The following is a 25,020-nucleotide window of genomic DNA, read 5'->3' as shown; positions in this document are numbered from 1 at the left end:
TTCCCTAATTCTCATTTTCTTTGCCATCTACTTGTATATATGCGGCAATCTTCATATTGCCAGTGTCCCTTCGGAGATTGTGGTCTCATCTAATGAATCTGGGGATGGAGATTTGGGTTTGTTCATAGTTCTATTATATCCATAACCAAGAGAACTTCCACTTGCTTCACACAGCTGCACGGATAGAGCAAGAACAACAGACACCATTCAGATATCAACTATACAATAGTGATATAAGCTGTGTATGCTTATGCATGAATTCAAAAGGAATACCTACCTCTATGAGCTCAGCTAGATGTCGAGATTTGAATTCATTTATAGTTGCTGCAATCTCTGATGTGGGGAGTTTAGCCTAAAGAAATAAATGTTTTGAAAAATAAAGATCACACATTTCCATGTTATAGCATTGTGTCATAATTTTAATAAATTAGTAATAAATATAATGAAATATTTTCTTTGATTATTGATTCTAATAAGGCCTAATTAAACATCATCTTTACAATTTTATGAACACAATATCTTGTTCTGCCAACAAGATATGAAGTCAATCTCGCAAATGCAGTAAAGAACAGAGTATGCTCAAACAATTTCAAAGAAAAGTTGACCAAGACTCGAGTAAATTATTTATATAGGGAAATTAACAATAGTTCAGCTAATGTGCACAAGATTCAATCACAACAAGAAATAGCCATACTCATTTACTACTGAATCTGTCATGTTTGAATAAGACTATATTAACATAAATATTATGAGTGAGACATGCCAAAATATTTTCCATTATATCAATATTTCTGTTCCCACAGGAATATGATATTCAATGATAATTGTTACCCGAGAAAGCACAGCAGCTGCTAGTTGAAGACTTGGTTCCAAGGTCTTCGGGACAACCTGCAAGTGGCAGAAAGTTCTCTAGATAAGCATTTCACTAATGGTAAGTTTTTCTTTCAATTTTGCTACAAAAAGCAAGACTAAAACAACAAAACTCTTTTTCCACTGGTAGCATTTGGTGTGCAGATAGGATAAAATAGAATGCCCTGTTCTGTTCTCTTTGTTTCATCCTTTTAAACAGATTTCAAAATGTAATAATTTTTAATTGTGTTCTTTTCTCAAATAAACCAAATATAGTTAAACGTTCCCAACATAGTGGTGTTAATCGTTTTTTACTGTTCAACTCAGGCTTTTTAATTATGGTTTCACTTAAAGCTTTTGTTTTCATTTTCAATGACATTTTTGTTACAGATTGATTAGCTTCCTCTATTTGAACTAAATCTATTCAACCCTCCGTCCTAGTTCATTAATACCACAATCAGATCATTGTATGTGTTAGTGCGTATTACAGTATTCTCAACCTTGGTGATGGCAACTGTTGATGGTGTCAGTTAATTTTGCGCCATTTTCAGGCATTGTCCAGCTAGCTTTGCATTTTCAGTAATGGTAATGGTATGTCCTTAGTGTCTTATTAGAAGCGGTGGAATCAAGGGCCAAGATCTTCCCATCTTGGAGCTGCGATGCTGTGAAAGAAGGGTGTGCATTTACGTTTTGGTGAGCAACGTTAGAGGTGCAGGGTGCAGGATACAGTAGGCATGGGGCGGGAAGATGAAGAAGAAGAAGGTGGAGATGAACGGCGCAGAATCTGAGGGAAATGGAGAGCTGTGAGAGGAATGAAGCTCTCTTTTAATTCGATCCAAAACTTGTCACATTGGTTTGTTTACATCGACAAGGACTTATCACATAGATATATATGACAAAGGATAGAAATTAAATTTTAACGGTAGAAATTTAGTTACAACACTTATGCAAAATAAAAATTATTTTTTATATTTTAAAAAGATAAAGACTAATTTACAAAATAGCTATAAAGATAGGGATAAAATATTTATTCATTCAATCATTTAGTCCTAACTTTAAAATAGTTAAAATTATTTCATAAAATATATTATTATAAAATTTATTGGGGAGAGGAAGAAGCAAAGCTTGTAATGAGTTTTATCCACTAGATAAGCTTCATAGACACTGTAACATGTGGATTTTGGAGGAAGTGGGAAGCGACACGTGAATGTATTGCAGAAAGAAAGTTTAAAAAATGTGTAATATTTTGAATTAATCTATTTTTAAAGTTTACAATTCATTAAAAAAAATCTTTTAAGAACAATTATATTGATTGCTATTTTAAATTGAAGTGACATGCATGTGGACATTAAATAAAGGGTATATTTGGTGCTCAACACAACCAAATTGAGGTTGAAATTATCAATAAAGAGGAGTAGAAGAGGAATTGGCATGACATGATACTTAAATGAAACAAATTGGGTTGAAATTATGTTTTTTATAAACAAAATTATTTTATAATTTCATTTCCAGTTTATAATTATAAAAATATCTTAATTTTCTAATGAAACAAATAATTTAAATTTTAGAATAAATTAATTAAGTTTTCTTATATTTAAATCCATATCCAAATCCAGATCTATACTAAACCTTAAGTAATCATCACTAACCTTACATTCAACGCCAAGCCAACGATACCACTAAAGTTGTCGAGTTTGTCATCACCACCAACGTCTACAACACCATGATCTTTCTTTGCCTTCTACAACCCAAATCTAGAACTAAACCAAACTCTCACCAATCTTCATACACTTTTATTATTTGTGATTTTTAATTAAATTAATATTAATTTAATACAGCTACTAATAAAAATTAATTACTAACCAATACATCAGTGTGTCACCTCACCGATTATAGGTTAACATCACAAGCCTAATGATCAACAAAAGTCAATAAACAAAGATATCAAATCGATAATTTTAAAAGGTAAGAGGACCAAATCTTGCTACTAAAAAATAAAGAAATCAAAATCAAATTTTCTAAAACTTGAGAATCAAAATTACAAATTAACTTTTTCTTCAATGAAAAAAAATCCCTGTAAGACAAAAAAAAAAAAAATCCCCATTCTCTTCCCACGCCCATGCAAGCAAGTTCTTGAAAATCAAATCATCCAAGATACTTCTTATTAAGCCATGAAAACCTAAATGCTATCAAGGAAACTACAGCCGACAACAGCACAAAACGAACACCCAATTGAAATTGGAAACTCGTGGTTATGAATAATATGTGTAATTCCGCAATTGATTATTAGAATGGTTTCAACCTTTGATTATTTTGAAAAACTAAAACGTATAAAAATACAAAAAAAGAAGATACTTTTCTACAAGAAAACAAACAGACCCGTTTATAGAAATGCTTCTTTTAACTAACAACCAATTTCTTGAATAGAAAACACAAATAAATTATAAATGAAGCAGTAGTTCTTGTTCTTGAAGCAACATGAGTTAAATTATGGATAAAAATGTCATTAACAAATATGAAAATGATTATTACATAATTGGTATCAAGTTCACAAGTAGTGTTCGCATCTACATATCTTACAGGTACAAGCCTAACACGTAGCAGGTCAACTCGTGAGCTCCTCCATTTTGCCCTGATTATATTTAAGAAAATTGGAAAATCAAATTGCATTTCATACTATTTTGCAATATAAATCTTAAAGCCGCAAGACAACTTAACCTGTGAGATAAATTGCTCTGCATTAGTTCGCTTCAGAAGGTGCATTGAATGGAGGGCAAAATTGGCACTCTTATCATCACTAAGCATAATGCCTTCTCCAATGTCATCAATGACCCTTACTTTGATTTAAGGATCTTTTGGCGGTACCGTATCCTATAAAATGCAAATTTTAATGAATGACAATACAGTAGTTTACTGTCAGATTGCAAATTCATTCTGCTACTAGAAACTACAAGAGATCAGTGAATAACTTCAGTCTCAACTCTCAAGCACTGTTCCCAGCTTTCAGCTTGGTCTTTTTACCAGTTGTCCTATTACTTACACCTAAAACAAATCCACATCAATATCCCCGAAGAACCAAGTTTGTTAATTTTCACACGAGATGCATGGTTCTCAACCCCCGAGATTACTTTCATTCTGCAATAGAACTTAAGGTGCATCAAAACAAGTATCTGCATGATAACCCTTGCATATGTCACTTGTTAGAATTAAAAGAATAACCAGATTCATAAAAGATTCCAATGCACATGCTTAGTGTTCCTTAGATGCATCATCACTTGAATTATTCAACTATCTAGTAGATAAAGATGGGAATGGTATGGATCCATCAATTGCTTAAGCGAATACTGCAAGACTTTTTGCCACAATTAAGTGACATGCAAAAGATGAATATTACATTATAATTTGAACTGAAACGGAACCATTTTTTTTTCTGTTTTACAAACATGATGATAACTTAAAGCTAGGGATAGTTTTATAATTATAACACAATCAAAAGTAGTTATTTATCAATCAATAATCCTTAAATTATAAGCAGATTAGCAGCCCAGGCTAAAATTACTTAACATGGCACTGATTACAGCTAGAACATCTTGAGAACTACATTGATACACGTATCCATAACAGAAGTATGTATTTTTTTCTCTTATGTGAGTGTATACTGGTGCATGTGTGATTGCAGATGAGGGAGAAGGGAAGGAAACGGGGGAAGGAGAGGGAGAGGTTACCACAGTCAAATCAATCTCCACTTTCAACATATAATATTTCAATGCTTTAGAATGCTTCGTGAAATGTTCTTCCTCTGTATTACAAAGCTTCACTTTAATTTCTTGAGGAAGCACATGCCCTATCTTCCATAACAAGTTTCGTATAATTTATGCTCGATTATACCTGCAGAGAGACAAGTTACAGAATCTCAGAATGCAGATAAGTTACAGAAGACAGCAATACACAAGAGCTATGCTTGATGGTAAATAGCGTTTCAAAGAGATACTTACATATAGGCCATTAGGCAATGTTTATTTCGGACTACAGCAAGATGGTGGATAAAGGCTCCGTAGTGATCTGCATTTTTTGTTTGGATATCCAAACTGTTAGTGCAGAAGGACGATAACAAGCAAGAATCTGGCTTTGAGGGCCACTGACCTCCAGAATAAAGAGAAGGAGAATATTAAGGTAATTTTCATTGCCTCTGCCTTATTACAGGAGTTCTATATTTATAGTGGTATTACAAATAAAAGAATTTGTAATTAGGTGCTAACAGAATCCTAACAGAATTAGTGGAAAAGCAAATGGCAGACCAAAATGGAAATATGGTAGACAGGATTGCCAGCTCCGCTTCCAATGGTTCAAACATAGTCCTTGAGGAAACTAGGTGTGGCCACCTTCCTCATGGACCTTCCTCTTGTTCGTGGCTGAGGTTCGATCTTCCTATCATTCCCTATGCCATCCAAAATCACCTTGTCCTCGAGGTGATAAGTGGCTTTAAGCTGGGCCCAATCTTCTCATGACGTGTCATCTGGTGACAATCCTTCCCACTGAACCAATACTTGGAGCTTGGGATCAGTGGAAGTAGGGTCCTAATGAGTTCCTACAATAACCAAAGGAGTGATAATTGGTTGGTTGTCGACAAACGTAACTGGTAGCGGCAAGGGAGACACCGGGTCTGTGGTCGAATGGTGAAAAGGTTTGAGTAAAGAACAATGGAATACAGGATGGACACATGTACCTTCAGGAAGTTGAAGCCTATAAGGAGCCTTTCCAATGCGTTCCAAGATTTGATAGGGCCCATAATATCTCTTAGCAAGCTTAGAGTAAGCTACCAGAGTTCCGAAAAGAGTGGATTGACGATGAGAGCGCAATTTCACCATGACCCAGTTCCCGACATTAAAATTGACATCCCTCTGTTTAGTATCAGCAAGTTGCTTCATAAGGGCTTGTGCCTTCAAAAGATTCTTCTTGATTTCAGTGAAAATGACTTCCCTGTTAGTTAGGAGTTTGTCAACAGCCTCGAGATTAGAAGTTCTGGCAATGTATTGAGGAATGTTGAAAGGCTTCTTGCCGAAAGTAATCTCGTACGGAGAAGCCCCATAAACTGAATGCCATGATGTATTATAGGACCATTCTACCCAGTTCAAAAATTTACCCCACAAGGATGGCTTCTTATGAACGAAAGCTCGAAGGTACTGTTCAGTTACATGATTAAGCACCTTTGTCTGTCTGTTAGTCTGTGAATGATACACATAACTCATCCGTAGGTGAGTACCGCTAAGCCTGAATAGTTCCTGCAAAAAATAACTGATGAATAGAGGATCACGGTCCGAAACCAGGCTACGAGGTATTCTGTGAATCTTGCCAACAATCTCCATAAAGAGAACAACGACAATGTGAGATGTATGATGGGTTGGTAGCATGCCTAAATGAATACCCTTTGAAAAACGGTCTACACCCACCAAGATAGTGGTGTGTTTACGAAATGCCGGCAGGCCAACAACGAAGTCGAGAGAAATAATGAGGACATCAAAGACCAGACCCAAGCCCAGAAGGAAGCCCAAGACCCAATACAAGGCATAGGAGGGCCTATAACAAGATCAAGAGCTGAAAAGACCCAAGAAGCTTTGCAAAAAATAGTGGCTAATATGAGGACAATCCAATTGTATGAGGTGACCCAACATCTAGAGGCCTGCATGCGTGGGTTGCTAGTCACATGTATTGCTTGCTTGGAGTGAGAATAGAAGACAATTATTGGCTAAGGCATTTAATAAAAATAATAATATAATAAAGTGCTTGTAGCTAGTTTTGAGACTTGGACCTCAAGCTTAATTATGCCTCACTTAATCACTAAGGCATTTTAGTTATGCTTACAATGTTGAGATTTTATGTTTCTTTTATTTTCCACCAAGTACGCAAGAAGTGATTTGTATAAATCAATTGTGAAGTGCATGGAAAGAGACTTTTGGCTGATTTTATCATTGAAGTATGAGAATTGTCTCTGCTAGGGTTCTTCCTTGAACCATTTGATCTTATCAAGAATTGCTCAATTCTTGTGGCGATCCAAAAAGGCTTATCAGGCATCATTGTTTGTGGTTCCTATCTTGTTCTTCCTTTCACATTTTTTGTGTCCTTGTTAATTTCTGCAATGCTAATTTTGTAATTCTGTCCGAATTTCTTATTTGCATATTTCTCATTTTACTTAACCTTTTTCGGTATTTTTTGTGCATAAATTGCATTTCAAAATGTCCCCTTTCACCTTGATTTGGAACGTCCCAATCCTAGTTTTGTAGGTTGAGAAACGAATAAAAGTTAAAATATATTTCTAGTTCAATTGGTGTATGAATTCTATCCTAGAATTGATTCGAATTGAAGCAAGGCAAGGGGGATTCACATCAAAGGTCTTCCCACAGCCGGAATGGGACTGATAAAGGGCACAACAACCCAACTACCTTTTTGGTTTCATACTTCGTATGCTGGCAGCTAACACAAGCCGCGATAAAATGCTCCACATCTTTATGAATTCCAAGCCAATTAAAGTTCTCACTAAGCCGTGGCAAGGTCTTGGCTACCCCTATGTGACTGCCGGTGGGTGAATAATGAAATTCCGTGAGCAAAGTTGTAATGAAAGGTGAACCCTGAGGTAGCCAAATGCGGCCGCCCTTCAGGATCAAGTCCTGAGCAATGGAATAATTTGGGTATGTTGTTGGTGTATTCAAAATAGCTTGGCACAGCTGGATGAAAGCTGGCTCTTGCAGGAGGTGCTGTTTAAGTTCCTAAAAAATTATGAAGCAAGGAACTGATAAACGGAACAAAGAGCTTGAAGCAGGGTCTGGGAGTCTGGATAAAGCATCTGCGACCATATTCAATTTGCCTAAACGGTATTGAATTGAATAATCGTACCCCATGAGTCTGGTGAGGTACATTTGATGTTCCGAAGTTTGTACCACTTGCATCATTAGCTCTTTTAGACTACGTTGGTCTGTAATAATGGTGAAATGATGACCCAAAAAGATATTGTTGCCATTTCTTCACTGCGGCGGTGATAACAAAAGTTCACAGACATAGATGGAAGCACAAAGCAATTTGGGACTAAAAGGTTTATTGAAGAAGGCGATAGGATGCCCTCTCTGTAATAATGGTGAAATGATGATCCAAAAAGATATTGTCGCCATTTCTTCACTGTGGCGGTGATAGCAAAAAGTTCAGACATAGGTGGAAGCACGAAGCAATTTGGGACTAAAAGGTTTATTGAAGAAGGCGATATGATGCCCTCTCTGTGATAGCATGACGCCCATACCGATGTCGGAAGCGTCGGTCTCCAATGTGAAGGATAGGGAGAAATCTGACAAAACCAAAACAAAGGCTGTGGTAAGAGCACCCTTTAATTCACTGAAAGCATGTTGGGCGACAGGGATCCATTCAAAGGGTTCCTGGGTTGTGAACCTAGTCAACGGAACTGCGATGGATGCATAACCACGAATAAACCAGTGATAGAATTCGGCGAGGGCCAAAATATTGCGCAACACCCTGGTGTATATGGTGATTGGTAAGTCGCAAAGAAGACAAGGAGAGTGGTGTCTAAAACACGGAGCAAATTTAGTGATGAAGGTTTGAATTTCTAGAGTGTTTGTTTGGGTTGAAGGGAGGTTTGTGGGTATAATGCGAATATGAAAGTAGGCACTGGTTCCATCCTTGCGAACCAAATGATGAATTTGGGGTGGGGTGATAAGATGAAGAGAAGAGTCAGTGTCGCCCTTCAACTCAACAATGCGTCCTTCTCGAAAAAAATTCATAGATAAACCATTGTAGTTCGTCAACACAGGGCCAAGGGATTTGAGCCATTGCACTCCCAACACTAGGTTCGCACCATATAGCAGCAGGACATGGAGGTCAACAATGAAAGTGACATCTTGGACATGCATTGGAATAGCTTTACAGAGAAGGTGACAATCTAGTTAATGTCCATTACCCACAATTACGCGGAGAGGAGTAGTGGCCCAAGGTGACAGGCCTAATTGGTTTACCAAATGCTCTTGAATGAAGTTGTGGATACTACCCTTATCAACTAAGATCACCACCTTCTGTGCTACAATGTGTCCTAAAAGATGCAAAGTCTCAGGAACTAAATGGCTTGAAAGTGCGTGTAATCTGATCTGGGCCTAAGGCGGGTCATGTGTATCAGGTGGGTCGGGTAATGGGTCCATGGTAGGGTTATCTTTCGGAAAACCCTCATCATTATCTGCAATAAGAAGAAAAGCCTCAGAGGCGCATTTGTGATTGTGATGGAACTTCTCATTGCAATTGAAACAGAGGCCATGCTCTCGTTGCAAGGCTAACTCTTTAAAAGACAATCTCTTGATAGGTAAAGAAGGGAGTGGCTTCTACAGCGTGGGTAGCAAAGGGAGGGGGATGACACCGGAAACAATGAAGGAGGAGTCAAGGTGGTGGAAGATGGAATTGGGTCAGGTTTGCCGTAGAAGGAGCATCGACTATCGAGAACCTTCTCCTTCTAGAGTTTGGCCAAGTTAACTGCTTGTACCAATGTCAACGGTTGTAGGCCCGAACTTCACAGTGAATCTCCGAGGTCAAGTTGAAAATGAAGCAGCTCAAGAGGAATTGCGGTGGGAGACCAATGATTCAGTTTTCCAGGTCCTCGAACTCAGAGAGGTATGCTTGGATAGTGCTGCGTTGTGTTAATTTGAACAAAGCCCTAGTAGGGTCCTCATACTGGGAAGGGGCAAAGCGAGTCTGAAGAGCTTGGAGAAATATCAGCCAAGACGTGAGTTGACCATTACGGGTCATCCACTAGAACCAAGCAAGAGATCTACCTACCATGTCGAAGGAAATGATAGTTAGACGCTGATGGTTAGGGGTTGAGTGATATTCAAAGAACTGATTTATCTTGAATATCCAATCCAGAGGGTCTGTACATTGAACCTTGGGACTTCATGCTTCATGCGATGGGAAGAAGAAGGCAAAAAAGGTGGTGGAATGACGGTGGAGGACGATGGGGAATGGCCTGGTGATTCAAGGGTAGTGAGTTTGTGAATGAGTTCATCCAGCTTAAGGGTCATGGTGTGAAGGGTCTCATTGAGGGATAATTGATGGGTTGTGAGCTTGGTGATGGTGTCCTCAAGTTTGTCGGAGTTCACATTGGATCGAGTCAATTCTGCTATTGAAGATGGGCAACGAGAGCACTAAATTGTTAGTGCACAAGGACAATAACAAGCAAGAACTTGGCTTTCAGGGCCACTGACCTCCAGAATAAAGAGAAGGAGAATATTAAGGTAATTTTCATTGCCTCTACCTTATCACAAGAGTTCTATATTTATAGTGGTATTACAAATAATAGAATTTGTAATTTGGTGCTAATAGAATCTTAATAGAATTAGTGGAAAAGCAAATGGCAGACCAAAATGGAAATATGGTAGACAAGATTGCCAGCTCAGCTTCCAACGGTTCAGACATAATCCTTGAGGTACCTAGGTGTGGTCACCTTCCTCATGGACCTTCCTCTTGATCGTGGCTGAGGTTCAATCTTCCTATCACAAACCTTCTTCTTGCGTCTTTCTATTTACACAGAACAACTGATGCTCAAAAGGGATAGGATACTGCAACAAAAAGTGATGACGCTCTGGGGAAAATACGCATGTGACTTTGTCTTTTGTTTAACATTGTAATGCAATATGGTTTTACCATACACAGGCATGCATTAAAAAAACTCATGCCTGTAATGAGATTAGCATACTCCAATGAAAAAAAGGGGACACAGAAAAAAGCAGGACACCACATTAATGTTACCTTATCAAGGACTGAAAATCAAGGTGATGTTGAGTGCACTCTGCAACTACTTCTCGAAACAAATCATTCTGCAAGATTATTGGAAAAATAATCAACCATAGCAAACAAATATCCATAGAAATATAAAGAGTGGATAATGAGTTTCAAATCAGGGAATGGGAACAGGTCTAGATAGATAAAGATTAAGAGTAAATAAAATCAAGGCATCAAATAGTAATATCACACATCATAAGTACTTCACCATCCAAGGATGTTGATGTAACAAACTGGAACATAGTGCGTTATGATAGACCAAAATAAGTTCTGGCTATAATCAAGGCTGCTAAAAGGGTTTTTCCCCTTTCCTTCAGAATGGGGAGATGCATGAAAATGATAGAAATCTTTGGGAAATGTAAATAGTGACCTAAAAAGACAAGCAGGAAATGAATTTAAGAAGAAAAAAGATTTCATATGTACAGACCCAGACAGAGCTCAAGTATTGTAATTGAAAGTACTGTAAGATTCAAAGTCGTTTAATATTCATCTGATGATAAGAATTGGTAACAAACAAAATTGTATCTAATCGTACAATTTTAATCATGAGTGTAAGATTCTAATAACTATGATTTGTTATGCTGAGTTGGCAAATCAGTTAGGAAGGTAGTTAGAATATTGGGAGGAGGGGGTGTGAGACATGCAGCATGCTAGGGTAATTGTTTTTAGTGTTTTGACAGAGAAAATCATTCTCCGTGGAGCCCAAGGCTCTAGTTGTGTCCTTGTAAGAGCTTCGGCTCAGTTCTTTTAAATTGAATAGCACTTACATTGGTTTTTGCTTTTGATGTCCTATCAGCTAGATTTCACTTGAATGAACTATCATTAGGAAAAGGGAATATCTAAACAGATTGCGATGGGTTTTGACTAACCAATTCAAAACATACTACCAAGGAACTTTGATGGTAAAGTACAGAATGTCATGACAATATCTACTCATTTTTAATGCTAGTGTTCAACATCCACAATCACCAACTTCTACAGAAATGCATGGCATGTTGAGAACTAGTCACAGCTTCTGTAAAGAGTAACATACCGGATTTTGATCTGCCCATTTCCACAACTGAGACAGTTCTTTATTACCCAATCTCCATCTTGGCCTACTGCAAATAGCAAGATAGAAAAATGTAAGCAAGACAATCATAGCATTGGCAAGCATCAGTACAACTTAGTAACATAATAATAATAAAGAAATCTACAATGGCTTATAGCCAGTCATTTTGTTTTCTAAATAAAAATAACTTCAAATGTGTTGGTGAGCTATATAAATTTTCTTTACCCTCTACCTAGAAGTAGTTTTTAAATTGAACACATACATTCCATATATGTTTATAGCCTTTAAATCTTTAAATATGTTCATTATCCTAAACACCACATCTTATATAAGTAGATAATGACATCAAAACAGAATTCTCACCACCCCCCACCCCCCTCCCCCTCCAAAAAAAAAAAACCCTAAGAGAAGGTCCTGAGTAGAGTTCTGTTCCATGCCAGCTCAAAAGTAAACATATGGGTGTGTTTTGCCCCAGCCAAAACTAGCAACATTGAAACAAGGCCATCAGTTTTGGAGTGTATATTGCATGTAACCACCGAACCAGGATGAGTTTCAATCAATCAGAAATAAGCATCCCCAATTTAATGACATATGATCGGCTACTTACTGCAATTCTGCAACATCCATGTATAAATAAAAAAGTATTTAATTAATTCAGAAACAAAGTGGACCATAGCCTATGTGTTTCATATTGTGCAAATTGTATAGAATCAGTGTCTCTAAATTGCAGAATGCATCACTATTTTGGATATGTAAATGTCTTAATTGTGGAAAGTCTTTTCCATTCAAGTTAACATAAATCAAAGCTAAACTTAAGTACTCAACTTTGTTGAACAACAGTTGTACCCCACAGTTTAAAAGAATATTTGTATTCGAAGAGTTGGCAAGCTTAAGTGTCTTGAAGTTTCATGAGCATCCCCAAACCATAATGAAGACCATTTCCAAATGTTGCCAATAAATATGATGTATGTTTGTAGCTTTCCAAATATATAAATATCTGCAGGTAAAACTGAAGCATCTTGGATTGATAAGTCCAAACTTCTTAGCTGATTCAAATTCCTTAGCTCACTTAGACTCGCATTGTTGGTTTGGCTTTTTTCTCCTTCAACCTCCCATTGGATATTGCAATTCCCCATATACATTTCTTCCAATCTTGTTAAGCTTGATAAAAGATTGGCAGGGATGGTTTTCAGTTGATATCAGTTTGCTAAATTCAACATTCGAAGACAAAATAATTGTTTTATTTCTTTTGGGAGGTCTTGAATTTCTGATCTTTCAAGGATGAGAATTTCTAACCTTGTGAGTTTTGCAACTATAGCTATATCTTCCAATACACATCCATACAAATTCAATGATACAAGACTTGTCAAGAGACAGAGAGATGGAGGCAGTGAAGGGACAAATCTCATTCCATGTAAATTAAGAACCTTTACTCCTGACATCCCTGAGAAAAAGTTATTAGGGATTGTTAAGTTGCAATGATTTCTTCTTAGTGACATTAGCTTCAAATTTGGGCAATCCAGCTTATCAGGAAGCTCATCTATATCATATGGAGGCAACCTAATATAATGGCATTTTTTAAGCTGAATTATATCACATTGCTCCATTTCTGTGAAATTTCGTAGTTCATAAGTCAGATCAATCCTGAAGGCATATGCTTCACCCATATCATGAACAACAACATGCATTATAACATACTCAATTTCACTTTTAAGCAACAATGAAGTGGCTCTAAGATCATATATTAAATTGTAATATTTATTTATTGCCTCTGTTAATGTTTGCAAATCTCCACCATATAATCCCCAATAACATGAAAATAGTTCACCGGTGTGGATGCGGTTTAGCCCAAATGAAATAATTAACAAGAATAATGACTTTAGTTCATCACTTTCCAAATAATGATAACTTTCCAAAGGACAGATAGATTCCTTAAACAACCCTTGTTGATCAAATCTTGCCAATTGGTTTAAAGCATCCATCCAAGTAGAGACATCTTTGTGTTCTCAAAGCCTTTGCTACAACAACTATAAAAAGAGGCAAACCATCACAAAATTCGACAACATCTTGTGCAGTTAATGTTATATAATTTTTTTCAACTACATCACCTGCAATATTCTTAAACAACTTCCAACTATCCTCATAAGATAAAACCTCAAGTCTAAAATCCTTTTGAGTACCTATCTGTCGTTTAAGCAGATTAAGATTTTTAGTCGTCAACAATAATTTGCATCCCATGTGGTCATCACCATAAGGAATCCCCAGTTCTGCCAAATCAACTCGGCAAATATCATCAAGAACAATAAGCATGTTCTTCTGCTTGTTTATCCTTTGACGCAATTGTTCCGCTCTTCCTTCTTTCGTCTTTTCTTTGAAATTCAGACACAACGCATTAGCAATTTGGCCTTGAATTCCACATCTGGAGAATCTGTTACCTCAGCCATAACTACAACATCAAATGAACCATCTTTTTCAACTTGCCAAGCTAACTCTTTGGCAAGTGTTGTTTTGCCCACACCATCAATCCCATACAACCCAATCATGTAGATTTCAGGATCTTTCAACACTAGTTGAATTTCTTTCAGCGTTGATGGTTTAGAAATTTTATCAAAATTTCCTCTTGCTAAGACTTCATGAATATCTTGCATCATCTTTTTGGATTTCTTGTTCTGTTGGTGCCTAGACCATAAATTTTGGAAGCATCTCATACAATATTTATCTTTTGCATGGACATCATTATTGTCAAAAATTTTCTTTCCCTCTGAAATAGTGGCATCCACTTTCTTCAGCCAAATCTGGACATTATCTACAATCTTTTCTCCATTTCTTTTAGCCTCATCAACAGATTGTTGCACACTATTTTTGGTGGCCTCCAGGTTTTGAACCTCGATTTTGAGCTTTCCAAGGTTGCTTTTGTAGGAGGTTATGTAATCAAGACCAAATTAACTCCGAACAGGTTTAACCGAGTATTCAACAATTTTAGAATCCATTGCCACCAATTTCTTCTTGACTTTCGATTGTTATTTTTATAGCAATGACAGAAAGAAACACAATCAATTGGATCAGAATCATGTGAGTATAAATCTTAGTATTTGTCTCGATTCCTACCCATAAAAAATAACATTTGTAAAAAAATAATAATAATAATTACAGTGAATCGAAAATTAATCAGCTGAAAATCACTCCAATCTAAACTCTATTATGGGTTTATTCAATAAATTACTTATACTATCAATTAGAGCATCTCCAACGCGGGTGTTTCATATGTTACTTAAAATTAAACAAGCTTAACAAGTTTTTACCATTGGAGCATATCATTTGACAACATGTTTACTTAAGTGAGTTGCTTATATAAACAACGGTTACTTAATTCATTCTTATTAATTAAAAGAAACATTTTTAATTATAAAATTTAATGTGGTTCAAATTAAGCACTCACTCTATCAACTTTAGCATTAAAGTAAATTTTTTAGTAAAATTTTTAAATTTATGTGGCAGTGTAGGGCTCTAAAATATAAGATAAACAACTCATTTAAGCAATCATACATTATAGAGGCTCTTAGTGTAATATAAGTACTACTAAAAGATACTATCTCCATCCCAAAATATCTTACATTTGGGAAAAAAATTGTCCCAAAAAAGTGTTACATTTGAAAAAAAAAATTATCCCAAAATAAGTGTTACATTTGAAAAAAAATTGTCCCATGTCGTATTTGATTTTTCAATATAACATTAATTACTATTTTCCATCAATACTCCTAATAAATGTTAATTTAGTTTTTGAATATAATATTAATTTATTCTCATTTATTTATTTAACAAGGTTAGTTTTGTAAAATTATCACTCTCTTTCATCTATTCATTAATTTTTCTTGGTCTGTGTAAAATAACTTGGGATAATGCTTATTTTGAGACAGAGGGAGTACTATTTTTTTCCCATATCTATTTATTTTATCAACACACCATCACATTATATGCTATAAATCGAGATAAAAAGGATAGTATATGAAGGAATTATTATTTAAAATAAAGTTTATTGCTAACCATGTGTTATGCTACATCTCATCTTCCTAATAATTTTCCCTTTAGAACAACAAAATATATTGTTTATAATTTTTAATTAAATATTTTATTTCCTAATTGGAGTAAATTTAAGATGATCAAGGCAATTTTCACAATTATGATTAATTAATGCCATATAGGCATATTATTTGAAAATTTATAGGCTTAATTATAAATTTTATCACTCAACTTTTATTATTTTATAAATTTTATCATTCAAGTTTTATTTCCGTGAATCTTACCTCAAGTTTTCAATTTTTGCACATTTTACCATTGTTGATGATTTTTTTTACCAAACTAGGTGGTTTCAAAAACTATTTATAAAAAATAGATGATATTGACTTTTGACATCATTTGTAATTATATCTAATGTAGAAAAATGACTTTCTATATCAGTTATAACCACAATTGATGTAGAAAGTCATTTTTTTTATCGATGTACGAAAATCTAGGATATTAACTTTTTACATCATTTTGTTACCAACATGATAGTAAAATATGCAAAAATTAAAAAAATTAAATGGGAAAATTTGTGAAATGTTGAGTTAGATGGTAAAATTCGTGGAAAAAACTTGAGTGGTAAAATTTGAAAAATTAAGAAAGTTGGGATGTAAAATTCACAAAAATAAAATTTGAGTGATAAAATTCATAAATAATAAAAATTTGGTGATAAAATTTGCAATTAAGTCAAATTTGTATGAAACAACAAACTGGTTTCATGCCATCAATGCCATGCAGCACTCTAATAATTTTTTTTCCTAAAAACATTAATATTGTTTGATTTTAATTACTTGCAAAACATCAATTGCAAATAATTAAATTACAAAAATTTTAAATTATTCATGAAGATATGCCACATAATTTGAATAAAACATTTAATTTAATTAACTACTACTAAAAAAACTTATTTTTTTTATGACACACATTCTAAGACGGTTATGAAGAACCGTCTTAGAATGTGACACGGTGACAATTTTATAATTAGAAGGAATGAAAACTACCACAATTTGATCTAAAACTGTCTTAGTATTGCCATTGCCTAACTTTTTAAAATCCCTAACTCACCCGTGCTGGCCTTTTTCTCCACAAACCCTACTACCATGTGTCCTCTTATCCATCCCTTCTCTCTTTCTCCTTCACATCTTTTTCCTCTATACCCTTATTCTCCTTGGCCTCTTCTTCCTCTCCCGCACCCACATTTGGCGCCACTGATTCTTCAATTTTCGGTGCCGCAACGACGTTGTTTGATGCTTCTTCGTCTTCCACAATGACGATGCTGTTTTGGGGAAGCAATGTCCTTTGCCGTGTCGCCTTTTAGTTGGAATGCCCTCTTCCATGACAATGTCATTTGGTGCAACGCCCTCAGTTAAAGTTGGAGGAGGAGTCATGGTCGGAGACGTTGAGCACGGGGAGTAGGAGCATGTGAGTGGACTTCAGTGGGACCATGAGCAGCCCAAGAGTAGGAAGAAGAGTGCAAAGTCTGAATTATGGTAAGACTTTAATTTGTTTTTAGTAATTTATATCAGCTTGGAGGTGAATTTATGGGGGAGATATAGTAATACTGATTGTTGATGCCTTTTTGTTGACCTTCTTGAATGAGTTTGTGTTTTTAATTGTTTAAAAAAACAATTTATTGCAAGAAAAATGCTAGGATGTTTTTCTGGAAAATGCTCTAGAAACATGAGATTCATAGTCAAACACCCTGAGCTACGACTTGTAATAGCTTCTTGAGGTGAGTGCTACTCTGGTTTCCCTTTATTTGTTGCATATTCATTGAATATAGGGAAGGTTCTCTAATGTAGTTTTTATCCCTAAAATTGATTTAGTTGTTTCTAGTTATTTTGGTTTTACGAATTTTTTTTATATCTTCTGTTTCATTATCTACCTTTTTCATGAATGCCGGAAGCTTATCCGAAATGTACAGGGTGTGAGGGTGTGTAGCAACTGGATTACCTTTTTTCTGGATGAAAAGTGATTAATTATTTCTTGGTCTGATAAAAAATATATTAAGTTCCTGTCATTAATTCAGTTTCATGATTTTTCATTTCAAGACTAGACAGTTTTGAAAATCCATGAAGAAAATTAAGGTATTCTCCCTTATAGGTTGAACATACCAAAGGCAGGATTTGGAGGCAAGTATGGACATTATTTATCTGATGATTGCTTGTAATTATTGTTGTCTGTATATAGTTAAATCATGATTCCAATTGTTTGCTTACTGTTAGATTATCTATTTTTCCGATTGTCCAGCTCAAGAACACCAAGGGCTATACCTTGAAGTGTAGTCAATGTACCTCTATCATGATTTCCAATAAAGTTTTTAATTTTTTGTTATTTTATTGATTCTTAACCCATGATTGAGGGCATTCATTAACACTTAGCTGGATCCTTTCAGAAAGTGGAAAAGAAGAGGAAAATAGCTGATTTTTCCCCTTTTGAGTACATATTTTTTAAAAATTTGATGGCCAAGTCACTGGGTTTTGTAGTATCTTATGGTCCTACCTTTACTCTGTATATAAGTAATTATGAGCCACCCATATATTCAAATTTGTAGTTTAATTGACTATTCCCTTTTACTTTGGTGTGATGTAGTCTTTTTTATGGAGCTGAAGACCCTTCTATTGTAGGAATGATGTTGGATAGTGCCTTTTCAAACTTATATGATCTCATGATAGAGCCTGTGGATGTTTATAAAATTTGGCTGCCTAAATTTATTGTAATTCCTCTCGCACTCACTTTCTCTCTTTGGATGCCAACACCCTTTGTAGTAAATGCTCACTCAAAAGAGGAAAAAAAGGACTGTATGGTTCCTTCCAAACAATCATGTAGTGATATGAACCTATAGGCTGTAGTGCATGACTGCATGTAGTAAAATGGGGGTGCATCATTAGTCAGAGTTGTTTAGACAGCAAAAGTCTTTAAAAATATTGCATTGTTTTGAATGCATCTATTTTAATGTGTAAATTTGAGCTTCTGTAATGTTGATTCGGTCAAATTATGTTTGAATTGAATGCAGGCTTTATTTGTACAGTTTTGGTTAAAAATTATTATTTGCTCAATATAAAATATCAGTAGTTTTAAAACTTAAATTAAATAAATGATAAAGAAATTAGCTAGTTTTGGTTCTCCTTGACGCAGTTCAATGGTTGGATGGAACCTCAACATTTTTGTATTCATTCTTCGATGGGTGAGGTGGTAAGTATTCAATTGCTTTGTATATAAATTGAGTTTCAGCGTTCCGTTATCATAAACTCTGAAAATGGCTTATAAACTTCTTAGAGTTCTTTTTAATTTATTTTAATAAATTCCATAAAAGTTATCAAAATAAGCTCTTTTTTTTTTAAAAAAAACTTCACAATTAAGCTTGGGAATAAATGTTTAATTAAACAGTTTATCCAAATACACTTATATGCTAGCACATTTTTTTTTTGTTTTAAGTTTAGTGAGTCAAATTTCTGAATATTTCTATGACTCGGGGTCATGTAGTTCGAGTTTTATATATAATCTGTCACCATACCTCATGGCAAAATCACTTTCAACCAAGTTACGTGCCTTGGCATCATGTTGGAACTTTGATTTTGTAAGTACATATCCAAATTTTGAATAACAATTTTGATGACATTTTGGTCCTTTTTTTTTATTGACATAAAGAGTCTGAATATACAATACTTGCAGTTTCAGTTCTCCGACTCTTTTCATTCTTTCCATCTACCAAACTTCATATAGCAAGTAGCCTCTCTATTGCTTCACCTCTTCATTTTCATTCTTCTTGTTCTTCACCAAGTTTTTTATTTAATATTTATGTTACCTAGAATCTTAATATATTGAAGACTTGTGACTTTTTTTTTTCAATTTTGGGTGCAGAAATTAAGGAGTAGAGAATATGACTGACAAGTTCATCATCTGGGCAACCTCAATTCATTGCCTGCACCGGTGGTAACCGGAGCTTCTCGAATGCACCCTTGATTGAAAACTCAGATACTGATCAAATTGTTGTACCTGATCTGAGTTTCTATATGACTTGTCCTTTTTTGTTTTTTATTGATAGAGGTTGAAGAGTTGAAAGTGAAAGGCTGGTCCTTTTTTTTTTATTGTGATATAACTCTATATATGACTTTTATAGAAAAAAAGGAAGTCAATTTTAAATCTATTAGTCTTAGATTACAAAAACACTTAAGTCATTTTGCTCTCTTTTGTTTAGCTTCTTGTGTTTCTCTCGAATGGAGAAACAGAATAACTAATGGAATTGAGAATAACTAATGAGCCTAGTCTTGTTTCTCAACTTTGAAACATAGATAGGTAGTGTGGAGATTGGAGAAGGGGTTTCCAAAGCAGTAATTTTTTTTTCTCTCTAGTGAAAATAGGGACATAAAATGATGAGGATGAAATGGCATTGTTGTTGTTATGGTTTTTTTTTTTTTTTTTTTTTTTTAAGAAAATAGAAGCAGGATCGGTCCAACATAAAGTGAGATCTAAAACAAAAATTGAGAAAAAAAATTTGTTAAAAAAGAGTGATATATAAGACTTTTTTTTAACATGTGTGACCTTTTTTACTTTAACAAATTAATAGCAAATATTGGTAGATATAAAACTTAAGTTTTAATTATTTTACTCTTGGGTCAACTCTGTATAGTAGGATTATTTTAGAGATAGTTAATTGATATATTTATCACATATATAACAAAATGCAACTAGTATCACTAACATAATTGATATATGTTTGGTATGTATATAGCTTAAGTTTTAGATATTGCCAATGTTGGTGTAGACGATACTACTGCAGTAGCTAAGGTATACTAAAAATTCCCTTAACTCCACTAAAAGCAAGCTTTGATTAGGTTGTAGAGTACGTAGCAGTAATTCCTTATAATGATTAATTGGGGACATTGTGAACAGGCAGTGATCTTAAAGGGAACAAGGGACATTGGAGCTATTGTAGGATCAAGGGTTGCAAATATATATGGCCTTGACATTCTAGCTGAAGAAATCCAGGTAAGTATTCATTTACATGTATTGGCATTGTCTACCCATATTACATGTATTGGTAGTGAAAAAACATGGTATATAGTGTGGGAGAAAACAGTTGAAGCAAGTTTCGATTAGTCCCCATCACCCTCAAGAGCAACTAGCTCATCCTTGGGCAGACTAGATTCAATTTTCTCTACATATTATTTTCATTCAATTTTTTGGATTTAATTTCTGTCTTTTGACTAGATCTCCCATATTCTTTTTAGTTTCTATTAAGTTTTGTGTCTGTTCTCAAGCTAGCCCAAGAAAACTGAATAATTTTAGTTAAATGATATAATAAATTGTAACTAACCATGACCTTGAAAATTAAAAGGTACCTAAAAGTGAAACTTCCTTCACTCTCTCTAGCTATTTTTATTTTGAAATGCTGCTTAATTCAAGGAAGAGAGAAGCACATGAAGCTGCATATGCAATGTGTTGCAATATGGAACAAGCCTAGGTAGGGTGAGACTTGTGACAATGCATGGCCCTAAATTCTCAACAATTACAGTAACTGCCTCGCCAAAGGTAACAACAACTCTAGAAAATAGCATTAATAATTGCATTTCTTGTATTTGGCTTTGAAAATTTGAAATATTTTGCTTTGATCAAGGGGAGGGTTCTTTTAATTTTGATCTTGTGCATTGTGAAACTTGAAATCATAGGTTTATAAACTCCCTAATGAGAAAGAGGTTGTTTTTGGGGCATTAGACAAATGGACAGCTTGGGAAACAGAGTTCCTAGTGATTGCAATGTCTAAGGCTTTAAAAATCTTAAGGAAAATGGGTCATTGGGTTCCTGTAATTCAAGTAAGATCATAACTATTCTAAAGAATTCTTGTTTTGTATCATACCAAGTGCTTTGTTTGCCTTTATGAATTTTTAAAGAATATTTGACAACAATGGGAGCCATCACCGCACGCTAACTTAGGCACATTCAAGTGCTTGGCCCTGCATGGTTCTATGCTCATGTAGGCGTGATCATCAACACAATTCTCCATATTACTCTTTAATTTCAACCATTCATATTTTTAGTTTGACTATTTTTCTTTTTTTAAAAATAACCATATACATGTTTTTTTATATAGTAGACAGTAAAAAAACTATGTACTAGTGCTTTTCTTCGTGTTTGTGGAGGTCTTCTTCAAGCTAAGGGTCAATATCTTGGGGAAATGAGATTCAACTTTTCATGCAAGGTTAGAATCCAAGTTATTGAAGGCTTTGATGAAATGATTTTTGAAGTTCACAATATTTTAGCTTGAACTATTTTCCTTGTGCATTGGAACTAATATCGATTACTCTTCTTTGATAAAATTGTTTACTCTAAAGTATGGACAAATTTTTATGCTTAAAAATTCAAACATTGTGTTCGAGTAGTACACTAAAGTTTGAAGGCATAGTTTACTCTTTAAATAAATGTAGTGTAGTTTGATGGTTTCATTCGTGAGAAAAAAAGAAGCTTTTGAAGCTGTGTTTTCTTGATTTTAATCCTGGTTAAGAAGCATTGAACTATGTGACCTGCATACTTTATTCTTTAATTTAAGATGTAGTTCAAAATTGAGAAATTTGCATGTGTAATGTAACTTCTAGTTTTCTGAACTGTGTTTTTGTTGTATTTGTTTTGCCTCTGCTTGGAAAACTATTTGTTTCAAATATTCTAATAACATAGTCAATCAAATGGTTTTCAACCCTATGTAAAAGGGGTAGAGGGAGACCAAGAAGGACATGGACATAAATAATTAAAAGGGATTTTATAGTGAACTATTCCCTTGAGAATTTGGTTTTTAGTCGGGTCCAATGATGTTATGTGATCGATCTAGCTGATTTTACTTGATGGGATTAGACTATTGTTGTTTTATTCTCGAAACATAATAATGTTTTGGATTAGTTTATTTTTGTTAAAATAGATTTTGATCAAAATCTTACTGAGAGGGCTTGAGCTTTTAAAAAAAAAGCTATTGGCCCTGCAAATTATGTCAGTTTAATTAATTGTCTAATATATCTAATGCATTTATAATACAAATGTAACTAATCTTTTGGTGTACTTCATTATTGTCTCAAATTCTCTCGTTAACTTGCATTTTCAATTTCATTCATACACCCTGCTCTGTTTTGATATTCTATATGTGGTTAGTGTGTGTCCTACTGTTGGTGGAAGCAATCCAGGATATGCAAGAGTTATTTTGGATGTTTTCTAATGTTGAAAAACATGTTTATGATAGCATGAGGAGTTCATCTTATAATTTTTAATGTTGTTTATTAATCATAAAATGATTGTTATCAGTTGATCGGGGAAATATCAGTTCACTAATCACAAGGTGTTGCTTAGTTGGCTAATTGAGCCCGATAGGATTTGAGGGATTAAGTTGCACCCTAAACTGAAAAACTGCAATGTTGTAATGTTAGATACTCACATAGGTACATATACCCTCAAAATATTTTAATATTTTCAAAAAATACGTTCTAAGACGATTCTTTGAAAAACCGTCATAGAATGTCTACATTCTAAGACGGTTTTCTTAAAAAATCGTCTTAGAATCCTAAAATATATTTTAATTTTTTCAAAAAACTCTAAGACGATTTGACGGTTTTTTTTAAAATCATCTTATTTTTATTTTTTAAAAAAAATATTGAAAAACCGTCTTAAAATAAAAAAAAATTGTCTTAGAATCCTCAAATATATTTTAATTGTTTTTTAAAAAAATGCATTCTAAAACGGTTCTCTGAAAAATTATTTTAGAAAGTCTATCATTCTAAGATGGTTTTTAACTAAGAACCGTCTTAGAAAGATATCTTTATCTTTAATATGGTTTTTAGCTAAGAACCGTCTTAGAAGAGTACCTTTTTCTCTGACGGTTTTTTATGGAACCATAGTAGAAAGTGAATAACCGTTGTAGAAAATGTATTTTAACCGACGTAAAAAAGTGCTTTTCTAGTAGTGAACATTTCTTCAAGTCTTTTCTAATATTTATATTTATGGTCTTTTTTAATATCTAAAAGAGAAAATAGTTGTGGAACATACTTCATAAAAATAATTCTTGATATCCATACCTAATAATGAAATCTGGAATCGGGTGATGTCAAGATTCAAGAGGCAACAATAGATAATAAATTTTGTCTCTTCTCTCTTGCTAAGTGCTAAAGCTTCATCAAACAAGCAAATACAATAAGTTTTCAGAATATTAATATGTAGTGTTAGGAGGAATCACGTTGTCAAAATTCTAGGGGGTTTTTTCAAGTAAAGTAAGGATGCATTGTCACCAAGGGGGGGTTTAGAATTGATGCCATGCCATTTCTAATGCAATCCTACCCCCTAATGGTATTGGATATAAGACTTCAAGAAGATTGAGCCAGAGATGCAGGAGAAGACCCTAAGGTTCTCAAGAGCTTTAGGGTAGATTTTGGACCCATGGACTAAGTATGAGCCCACTTATATTTGTATATATTAGATTAGAGTTTCATTATTTTTGGGCCTTGTATTTAGGGCTTCATAGTGTAAGGAGGGTACCCTAGTAATGTAGGATTTTTCAGCTCTTGTATTTTATGGCATATAGACTATTTTTTGTATTAGGGGTAGTTTTGTAATTTCACATGCATTAAGTGCACTGTTTGAAGTGTGTGTGTTGGGAGAGAAATTTAATTGAATTGGGAGAAGCCTAGTCCAATTAAATTTTGGACCATCCTAACGGGGAGCTGAGAATTTGCTTGCTACACCCCATTACCACATCATATAGTCACACTTTGTGCATGTTCTTCATGTTTTACATGCCTTATGACACCTAAGCACACTTAGTGGAGAATTTTGGACTTTATCTTGGATCAGTGGGCTGAACCGTATAGCTAAAATCCACTAATCATAATTAGTAAAATTTTGACTTCAAATTTGGCTCCACAAATTCAAATTCAAGTAAAATTTGAATAGAAATTCAAAATTTTGTGTGACACTAAGGCTATAAATAGAGGCCTTGTGTGGACATTTTTTTAACTTTGATCATTTGAGAATTACACTTCAAAGTTCAGACCTCATTTGAGGCATAAAATTTCATACTCTTTCTCTCCCTCTCCTTCCACTCATCTTCTCCTACCTTCAAGCTTTTATCCATGGCTTCCTATGGTGGTGAACTTCTTCTTGACTCATCTTCTCCTTGAAATGGTGTCTCCAATCACCTTTCCTCCTTCTCCATTCCGCTGCCATTGATCTTCAAGAAGCAAAGGACTCCATTGATG

The 25,020-nt window shown here is 34.6% G+C and overlaps 1 long non-coding RNA gene and 1 pseudogene across 2 annotated transcripts; one reads left to right on the top strand and one right to left on the bottom strand.

The window, feature by feature from the left end:
* Positions 1 to 3,454: 3,454 nt before the first annotated feature.
* Positions 3,455 to 14,035, bottom strand: LOC114373023 (annotated as a pseudogene).
* Positions 14,036 to 17,289: 3,254 nt separating this feature from the next.
* On the top strand, positions 17,290 to 23,295 carry LOC114374954. Of its 2 annotated transcripts, none has more exons than XR_003658658.1 (4): positions 17,290 to 18,503; positions 18,926 to 18,982; positions 19,652 to 20,578; positions 20,684 to 23,295. It is a non-coding gene; the product is annotated as an uncharacterized LOC114374954 (long non-coding RNA). The 2 variants fall into 2 exon arrangements; XR_003658659.1 differs by having other exon boundaries at positions 19,652 to 20,779; positions 21,129 to 23,295.
* The last annotated feature ends 1,725 nt before the right edge of the window (positions 23,296 to 25,020 follow it).

This window comes from Glycine soja, chromosome 11 (assembly GCF_004193775.1).
Source record: "Glycine soja cultivar W05 chromosome 11, ASM419377v2, whole genome shotgun sequence".
NCBI classification, from domain to species: domain Eukaryota; kingdom Viridiplantae; phylum Streptophyta; class Magnoliopsida; order Fabales; family Fabaceae; genus Glycine; species Glycine soja.
This window is presented reverse-complemented; position numbering and strand designations above follow the sequence as displayed.